This window comes from Crocuta crocuta, unplaced genomic scaffold (genome assembly GCF_008692635.1).
Source record: "Crocuta crocuta isolate KB4526 unplaced genomic scaffold, BGI_CrCroc_1.0 scaffold240, whole genome shotgun sequence".
NCBI classification, from domain to species: Eukaryota; Metazoa; Chordata; class Mammalia; order Carnivora; family Hyaenidae; genus Crocuta; species Crocuta crocuta.
This window is the reverse complement of record NW_027527380.1, coordinates 334,725-345,315: the sequence shown is the minus strand read 5'-3', so window position 1 is coordinate 345,315 and position 10,591 is coordinate 334,725.

The window sequence follows — 10,591 nt, the reverse complement described above, 5'->3', positions numbered from 1 at the left end:
TACTCTGTGAATTTATTTGTGATTTATTTATTTACTGACTTACAAAAAATAATAGGGAAAATAAGGCTTAAGAAATGATTCAACCATCTAAGCTATTAACATTCAGATGGTAAGATAAATGAGTTGAAAATGGACAATGCCCATCTTCTTTCTGGAGGTCCCAAAATTTAGGGCTAAGTTATTTCTATAAGTCTAAGACCAATTAATGCTGTTTCTATATTGTTTAAAGCAACCCAGCCATTGTACTGGATTCAAGTGGATTACTTTGTATTTTTTTTTAAAATGTTTTATTTATTTCTAGGAGAGAGAGAGACAGCGTGAGCAGGGGAGGATCAGAGAGAGAGGTAGTCACAGACTCTGAAACAGGCTCCAGGCTCTGAGCTGGCAGTCAGCACAGAGCCCGATGCGGGGCTCGAACCCACGAACCGCGAGATCATGACCTAAGCGAAAGTCGGACGCTTAACCGACTAAGCCACTCAGGCGCCCCTGGATTAATTTGTATTTTAAGCTATGGCTGTAATTATCAAAATCTGACTTAATAAAGTAGAGATAGTGGAATAAAAGAGATTTTAAGAATATTTATTAATTTTTCATTTTTTAAAATATTTTTTTTCACAAATAGAAATTTCACCTTGAAGTTCTCTAAAATCAGATTAATTTTTCTATCTTCTTATCCCATTTCAAATATCCCACCTATATGCTGCCCTGTAAAACCACTTCTCTAATGCACTATATAAAGTTAGGGCAATCATATATTCCAGCTTAGATAGTAAATTATAATGTCACCCTATCTAAAATAAGTTTGAGACAAAACTATCAATATAAAATTAAATATTCATTAGAGCAAATAGTAACTAATCAACACTAAATACACAGCAATTTAAAGATAAGAAGAATTAATGCCTTCTGCTTTTAGTAAAATGACACACCATAAGTTGGTGTATATAAGCACTAACAAATAACAAGATGGAGTTTTTTAAAGTACCATTATTAATATGTCTAAAAGAATATAACTGAAAGAAGAATGTTGAGTTATAAGCTAGACTCAGCAGGATAAGAACCAAAAGCAGGTCAGTTTTGGCCCCTACTCTATTCTTAGCACCTAGCCCATAATAACTTTTTGTCTGCTGACTGTAAGTCTAGTGGTTAAGTACATGGGTTTGGAGGTCAGACAGATATAAGTTGAAATCCTACTTTATCTAGGCAAATATATACTAAAACTTTCATTAAAGACAGTATATCCAGTTTATTTTTCTAAGTCATGAGACATGAATTTGAAAAACCCTAGTTCTAAAAATCATATCTGTTCTCAAAAGTTATGATTACCACATGAAAATCACTAAAATTTATGCTTTAGGCTTTAAAGGCAACTCATAAAGAGGAGCTTCAGTATTTGTAGCATGTTATATAAGCAATTATCTGTGCAGAATGTCCACTTTAAGGGCAATGATACTTTGGGATATATAAGCTCTCATATATTTGTTTAAATTCAGTCTCAGACACTGATGGGAGAATAAACTTAATAAAAAGTGGAATTACATATTATCATAACCGCTTGTGTACTCTGACTCATTAATTCCACTTCTGAGAATCTACCTTAAATCAAAATACAGAAAAGTTTATTGAAAGCATTACTTGAAACAATTACAACAAAAGGAACAACCTAATACACAACAATAGAAAAATAGAACCTGGGATGCCTGGGTGTCTCAGTCAGTTAAGCATGTGACTTCAGCTCAGGTCATAATCTCGCAGTCCATGAGTTTGATTCTGTGTCTCGGGCTCTGTGCTGACAGCTCAGAGCCTGGGCCTATTTCAGATCCCGTGTCTCCCTCTCTCTCTGCCGCACTCCCACTCATACACTGTCTCTCAAAAATGAATAAATGTTAAAAATATTAAAGATAAAGAGTGTCAAAAAATTTAAAAAAAGGATAAAGATAAAGAATGTCAGATCAGGTTAAAATAAAAAGCAAATACTTCAAATAAGAGGAATAACTAAAAAATAACACCCTGGTTTAAAAGTAAAAGATATCTAAAAAAATAAATAAATAAAAAATAAAATAAAAGTAAAAGATATCTTAGACAACACAAATAAAACAGGTTGCAAACATTAATTTCATAAAAAGGACAATTCAAGGAACAAAGCACTAAATGGAATAAAATATATGCAAGTGTATAATAATGTGTTTTAAAAACCCATAACTGTATAAAAATCTGTGTATCAAATTACACAGCACCAAAATATAAAACGAGTCATTAAAGTATATGTGAAATATTTAGAAATACACTTTACCCAGAAAATTTCAACATGCTACTATACATTATGTTATATCACATAGAAAAAACAAGAGGCACGTGGGTGGCTCAGTCAGTTAAATGTCCGACTATTAGTTTCCGTTCAGGTCATGACCTCATGGTTCCTGGGTGTGAGCCCCATGTCAGGCTCTGCACTGGCAATGTGGACGCTGCTTGGAATTCTCTCTCTGCCCCTTCCCTGCTGGCACTCTCTCCCTCAAAATAAATAAATAAACATTTTTAAAATATTTTAAAAATATAGAAAAAACAAAAACATAGAGTTGATGATTAAGTAGTAATTAAATTAGTGATGTACTCTGCAAACATTTCATATTATTTGAAAAGCACCTAAGTAAAATTAATATACTGACCTCCACTTAGCCAAAAAATGTATATCAATAAGTTCTATAAAAATAAATTATAACAAACTAATTTTAAATTGCAAAGCAATACATTTATAAAATAATGGAAATTTAAACAAAATACCTCAATTTATTCAAAAATAACAGTGTTTCTCCTATTGTATCCCAGTTTGTGGAATATGTCAAAGTTGTCCAAACCTTTATTATTAAAAAAAGAAAAAAAATGAATAGAGGTAGATGAACTAACATTTAATTCAAGAAGCTATAAAAATAACACATTTCCTTCTCTACTTATTAAATTTTGGAGTTTTCCAGGGCTGGACTCTGTTCTCCTTCTGCTGCAAGCCAATTTTGCCTACTTTTACAGTTTCACCTGTCATTTATATGGCAATCAAAATAACTTTTTAAAAAAATCCAGAAGAATAGAAAATAACCCTCAAAAAGAAAGACAAAGCAAAGGGTAAAAGAAAACTTTAGAAAGAAAAAGAAACTTATAAACAACTTGCTCAGAGGGAAAAGCAAATGGTAAAAGTTACTACGGTTATGAAACTATTAATATATGCTACTAAAGATGATAAAAGAAAATGAGAAAAGATCTTAAAATCCAAAACAGGATAGATAGAATAAAAATTCCAAACAATGGTTTAAAAGACTAAGTTAGCACTTCCAGTTTCTGCTCTGACATGAAAAGAGCTTGACAGTCCTGTCTCCCACCCTTATAAGGAAAAAAAATCTGAACAAATGTGGCTGCCATGCCCTGAGGACACACTCAAGCCTCCCTGTGGAGTAATCTATGTGGAGAAGAACTAAGGCTCCCAGCCCACCGCCAGCACCACTTTGCCACCTCAAAATATATTCTCTGACCTCTCTCAAGCATTCAGATAACTACAGTCCCATCCAACATAAAACTTTAATGTAATGAATGGCCCTGAGTAAGAACTAACAGCTTATTCTGAGTGTGACCTACAGTCTATGAGACATAAATGATTACTGGGTTTTTTTTTTATTTTTGATGTTTATTTTTGAGAGAGAAAGAGAGAGAGAGAGAGAGAGAGACTGAGTATGAATGGGTGAGGGGCAGAGAGGGGGAGACACAGAATCCAAAGGAAGCTCCAGGCTCCGAGCTGTCAGCACAGAGCCCAACATGGGGCTCAAACTCACCTGATGCGGGACTCAAACATACGAACTGTGAAATCATGACCTGAGCTGAAGTCGGCCACTTAACCGACTGAGTCACCCAGGCACCCCAATGATTATTGTTGCTTTAAGCCACAAAGTTGTGGGCTGATTTATCATGCAGCATTAGGTTATCAATGGACTATTTTGATAGGCATATGACAGAAATGTAGAAACATTTAGAAAAAGAATCACATTAAGTATAGAGAAAAACAGAGATAATGGCAGAGGATTTTTCCAAAAACTGATGAATGTCATCTTCTTTTATCTTCTACTGGCTCAAATAGTTCAGTGAATTTTAAGTAAGATTAAAAGAAAAAAATCAGGGGGACCTAGGTGGCCCAGTCGGTTGAGTGTCTGACTTCAGCTCAGGTCATAATCTCACGGTGTGTGAGTTTGAGTCCCACGTTGGGGCTGTGTTGACATCTCAAAACCTGGAGCCTGCTTCAAATTCTGTGTCTCCCTTTCTTTCTGTCCCTTCCCCACTCACACTCTGTCTCTCAAAAATAAATATTTTTTAAAAAATTTAAGAAAAATGAAAAAAATCACACCTAGACATCATAATAACACTACAGAACATCAAAGATAAAGAGATCTCCAGGGAAGTCTACCAGAAAAAGATAAAAAAAATCTTCAAAGGATCAAATCCTAGGCTGACAGCAGACTTTTCATAGCAACAATAGAACCCAGAAGTCTATGAAATGATGTTCAATTTTGCCAAGGAAAGGGAACTATCAGAATTCCAAACCTGGAAAGACTATACCCAAAAAGTCATTAAAAATGGAGGTAAAATTAAAATGTCTTCAGAGAAGAAAAAACAGTGAGTTCACTACCAATAAAATATTACTAACTGGCATACAAAAATAGAGAGCCCAGAAATAAACCCACACTTAAATGATCAATTAATCTATGACAAAGAAGAAAAGAATATACAATGGGGAAAAGACAGTCTCTTTAACAAATGGTGTTTAGAAAACTGGATAGCTACATGCAAAAGTATGAAACTGGACTGCTTTTTCACATATACACAAAAATAAACTCAAAATGGATTAAAGCCCTAAATGTGAGACCTGAAATCATAAAACTCCTAGAAGAAAATATAGGCAGTAATTTATTTGACAATGACCATCATAATAGTTTTCAAGCTGTGTCTCTGGAGACAAAAGAAACAAAAGTAAATAAACTATTGGGACTACATTAAAATAAAACAGCTTTTGCACAGTGAAGGAAACATCAACAAAGACAACCTACTGAATGGGAGAAGATATTTGCAAGTGATATACCCAATAAGGGGTTAATATCAAAAATATATTAAGAACTTATAGAACTCAACACACATACAATAATACCAAATAATAACAATAATACCAAATAATCCAATTAAACAATGGGCAGGGAACCTGAATAAACATTTTTCCAAGCCTGGAGCTTGCTTCGGATTCTGTGATTCCCTCTTTCTCTGCCCCTCCATGGCTCAAGTTCTATCTCTCTNCCTCCCCTGCTCATGCTGTCTCTCTCTCTCTCCTAGAAATAAATAAAAAATATTAAAAAAAATAAAAAATAAAAAAAGATGGCATACAGCTGGTGAACAGACACATGACAAACTGCTCAACATCACTTATTATCAGGGAAATGCAAATCAAAACCACCGTGAGATACCATCTAACACCAGTCAGCATAACTAAAATCAGGGGTACCTGAGTGGCTCAGTTGGTTGAGTGTCTGACTCTTGATTTCAGTTTAGGTCACAATCCCAGGGTTGTGGGATAGAGCCCTATATCAGACTCCATGCTAAATGTGGAACCTGCTTGGGATTCTCTCTTTCCTTCTGCCCCTTTAGACTTTCTGCTCTTTCTCTAAATTAAAAAAAAAAAGAGAATAAAATAAAAAACACAAAAAAATAGCATGTTTGTGAGGATGTAAAGAAAAAAGAACCCTTGTGCACTGTTGATGGGAAATGCAAATTTGTGCAGCCACTTTGGAAAACAGTATGGAGGTTCCTCAAAATATAAAAACAGAATTACCATATGATCCAGTAATTCCACTACAGGGTATTTGCCCAAAGAATTCAAAAACACTAATTCAAAAAGATATATGCACTCTTATGTTTATTGCAGCATTATATACAATAATCAAGATATGGAAGCAACCCAAGTGTTCACCCACACATGAATGGATAAAGGTGTGATATGTGTATACATATATGTATGTGTGTGTATATATATATGCTATATATACATATATATAGTATGTGTATGTGTGCATTTATGTATGTGTGGTGGAATATTACTCAGCCATAAAAACAAATAAAATCCTGCCATTTGCAACAACATGGATGGACCTAGAAGTATTATGCTAAGTGAAATAACTCACAGAAAGACAAATACTATATTTTTCACTCATATTTGGAACTCAAGAAACAAAATACATGAACAATGAAAAAAGAGACAAACCAAAAAAAAAAAACACAACTAGACTTTTTAAAAACAATTTTTTCAATGTTTATTTATTTTAGAGAGAGAGAAACAGAGCACAAGCAAGGAGAGACAGGGGAAGAGGGAAACACAGAACCTGAAGCAGGTTCCAAGGTTCTGAGCTGTAAGCACAGAGCCCAACATGGGGCTCAGACTTGTGAACCGTGAGATCATGACTTGAGCCAAAGTTGGATGCTTAGCTGACAGAGCCACTCAGGCACCCCAAAACAGACTCTTAAATACAGAGGAGAGGTGGGCAGGAGGATGGGAGTATACTTATTACGACGGGCAACAAGAAATGTATATAATTGTTAAATCCTTATATTGTATGCCTGAAGCTAATGTAACACTGTGTTAATTATAATTCACTAGAAAAATGCTTCAAGAAATTCCAAAATATGTCCTTTAGTCACATGGAATGGGAACTGTGGTGGAAAGTACAAGAGGAAAGAGTTTTATGAACTAATTTGATCAAATCTTGATGGTATAAAACAACAAAACTAACGTTTTTCTGGATTGAAATAAAAACAAGAATAAGTTAAAATTAAAATACATGAGGTGTACCTGGGTGGCTAAGGTGGTTGGGCAACTGAATTCAGCTCTGGTCATGGTCTCCCTGTTCATGGGTTCAAGCCCTGCGTCAGGACTCTTGCTGACAGCTAGCTCAGTGTCTGGAGCCTGCTTCGGATTCTGTGTCTCCCTCTCTCTGCCCCATCCCTGCAGGTGACTTCAATCAACTATGCTAAGGTTTGTGTATTGTTCAGGGCTGGGGGTAAAGATTTTTTTATTAAATATAGATCTTAATAATGCAAAATTCATGCCACAATATCTAAGATAATACTTGGAATAATCTCTCTTTTACTACTTGATAGATATGGCAGCCTTTAAGAAGACTAATCCAAAATAACAGAAAAATACCGCTTGGGGAAAAAAAAAAACAAGAAAAGAGAGAGAGAGAAATATACATAAAATAGAATAATAAGAAAACACAAAATAAGTGTTAGAAATACATATCCAAATATATATGTGTAATAATTTAAAATGTATATATTAAATGAACAGTTATTTATATATATAACATATGTTTATATATCACATATATTATATACACATATGTATGGTAATTTTATATCTAAATATAGTAACTAAAGTAAATTTAAATGGACTAAATGCACTCATTAAAATCAAAGATCATCAGGATACATTTTAAAAAGAAAAATCTGCACAGAGAACTCCCCTCAGAAGTAATTTGAATCGATCTTCTGCACAACATATCATAGTAAAAATGGCAAAATATAAGGACAAAGAGAAAATTTTGAAAGCAGCTAGGGAGAAAAGGGCCCTAACATACAAAGGGAAACCTATCAGAGTGGTGACAGACCTATCTGCTGAAACTTGGCAGGCCAGAAAGGAATGGCACGAGATCTTCAATGTGATGAACAGAAAAAATATGCAGCCAAGAATCCTCTATCCAGCAAGCCTGTCATTCAGAATAGAAGGAGCGATAAAAGTCTTTCCAAATAAGCAAAAATTGAAAGAATATATCACCACTAAGCCAGCCCTCCAAGAAATCCTGAGGGGGACTCTCTGAGGGAAGTGTTGTAAGGAACAAAGATACTATAGACACCACCACAAGCATGAATCCCACAAAGGACACAACGACTCTAAACCCACATATTTCAGTAATAACATGGAATGTAAATGGGCTGAATGCTCCAATCAAAAGACATAGGGTAGCAGAATGGATAAAAAAACCAAAATCCATCTATTTGCTATCTACAAGAAACTCATTTTAGAGTGGAAGATACCTTCAGATTAAAGTAAGGGGACGGAGAAATATATATCATGCTACTGGAAATCAAAAGAAAGCCTTTCCTTCCTTTCTCTCTTCTCTCTTCCCCTTCTTTCCTCTCCTCCCCATCTTTTCCCTCTCTTCCCCTCCCTTCCCCTCCCCTTTCTTCTCCTCTCCTCTTCTCTTTTCCTAAAAAGCAAAAACCCTGAATACACTAATGTACCTTTGGTAGATGTCAAAAAAAGAATTTATTCCAAGGAGCGCAAGCAAAAATTAATTTGTAAATTATATTACATGGTCACTGAATTTCTTATATGAGCAACCACTCCAATTTGGAGACAAATGATGCTCACATTATTCTGCTAAGTGGTTTTTGTGAAGCTGCTACTTCAGCAGCCACGGAGGAAGGCAGACTCTATAACTGGTCAAACTGGACAGTATCGTCACAGTATTCTGTATCTGGAAGTTGGACAGTTCTGTTCCCATCAGCATTGGAATGGGTTTCTGGAACACCTGCTTCTTGCAGCAGTAGTTTCAAAGTAATGGGAAATAATTAACCTAAGACATATGCTAGAGAAGCTGAACACAGCAAAACTCTGCAAGGAATCATTCTCATCAGAGTTGACGTGAATGTCATCTTCCAAAGTTGTGCAGTACAATTGTAGGCATCTGCAGAAGCCCTGGAACATGTTTGAAAGTGAGTTTCCGGATTCTAGGTTTTAAGGGTGTGGACTCCTGAAGTACAAAATTCTCCAAATGCAAGAAAGACGTTAGAAATTGTCAGGTGGCTGCTTGGGACTGAATACTGGTCTCCACAAAATTCATACGTTGAAGTCTTAATTCCAACCAAGTACTTCAGAATATGATTGTATTAAGAGAGAGATACAGCCTTTAAAGAGGTGATCAAGTTAAAAATAAAGCCCTTGGGATGGGCCCTAATCCAATCTGACTTGTGTCCTTATAAGAAGAAGAGATTTGGACACACAAAGAGACATCGGGGATGTGTACCAACAGAGGAAATACCATTGAAGACATAGTGAGAAGGTAGCCACTTCAAGCCAAGGAGAGGCTAAACCTATGTCTTGATTCCAGCCTCCAGAATGGTGAGAAAATAAATTTCTGTTGCTTAAGCCACCCAGTCTGTGATGTTTTCTTATGGCAGCCTTAGCAAACTAACACAAAAATAAGGACAGGTGTTCGCTGAGACTACTCCCAAGAGGAAAAAGAGGAAATAAAAATTATTTTCAAGTCAGAAGTATGATTGATTAGCTTTGGAGGAGTTTTCACTGGGATGTTGGAAATATTTATATTTTGATTTGGGCTGTGGTTACGGAGATATGTATATGTGTGTGTCTGTATATGTATAAAATTTCAGTGGGCTATACATTTTAGGTCTGTGCATTTTACCATATGTAGACTTTGCCTCAAATAAAATGTTAATTGTTTTAAAAAACTACCACAAAAATGCTTGGTACTAGTTTTACTGGTCTTTCAGAGTTTTAAAAACTAGATATTTCTTAGACTATAAAAACTATAACAGAATTTGTAAGTAAAGATACTTGAACTAATTCATGAAATTAGCATAGCTCTGAAATTGAGACCTAAATAAAAAACTGGGCCAATTTTACTTAGAAATGAATATTTTTAAAATAATGAATTATTAGCAATACATTTAGGGAAATGCATAATTTATTCCAGGATTGCAGATAGTTCACTTTTGAGAAATTTATTAATATATTCTACCACATGTATTTATCAAATGGCATTCCACACAAATTCTTGATTTTATTTTTTATTTTTTAATGTTTATTTATATTTGAAAGAAAGAGTGGTGGGGAGGGGCAGAGAGATAGACACACAGAATCTGAAGCAGGCTCCAGGCTCTGAGCTGTCAGCACAGAGCCCAACATGGGGCTCAAACCCACAAGCTGCGCAATCATGACCTAAGCCAAAGTCGGATGCTCAACTGGCTGAGCTACACAGGCATCCCACAAATTCCTGATTTTAGAAATTAACAAATTAGATTAAAAATATATATGGTAAAATTAGGAAACTAAAAGAATACTCACCATCATTACTATTGGTTAACTATTGCATCAATCAGAGATTCCAGAACAATGAGAAGGCAAACAAAAATTGAGTTAGCTATTAAATGCTATTGTTTGTAGATAATACAATTAATTATATGCTTAGAAAGCTGGAGAATATCAACTTTACGAAATTCTAAAGTCAGGTTTTCAGCAAAGCATCAGAAATGATAAATATGCTAAAATCATTTTCTTTCCAATCAGCTGAAAAAATAATTGAAAAGTTTCCATTTGCTCTAGAAATAAGAAACAATAATTCTACTAGAAATTATGTAAGGCTCACATGACAAAATTATAGCACATTCCTTACATAAAATCAGACTTAAATATAGAAATATACCATGATTCTGAATGGACAGGCTAAAATTTGCAAAGGTATCGTTTCTTCCCAAGTTAACTTAAACT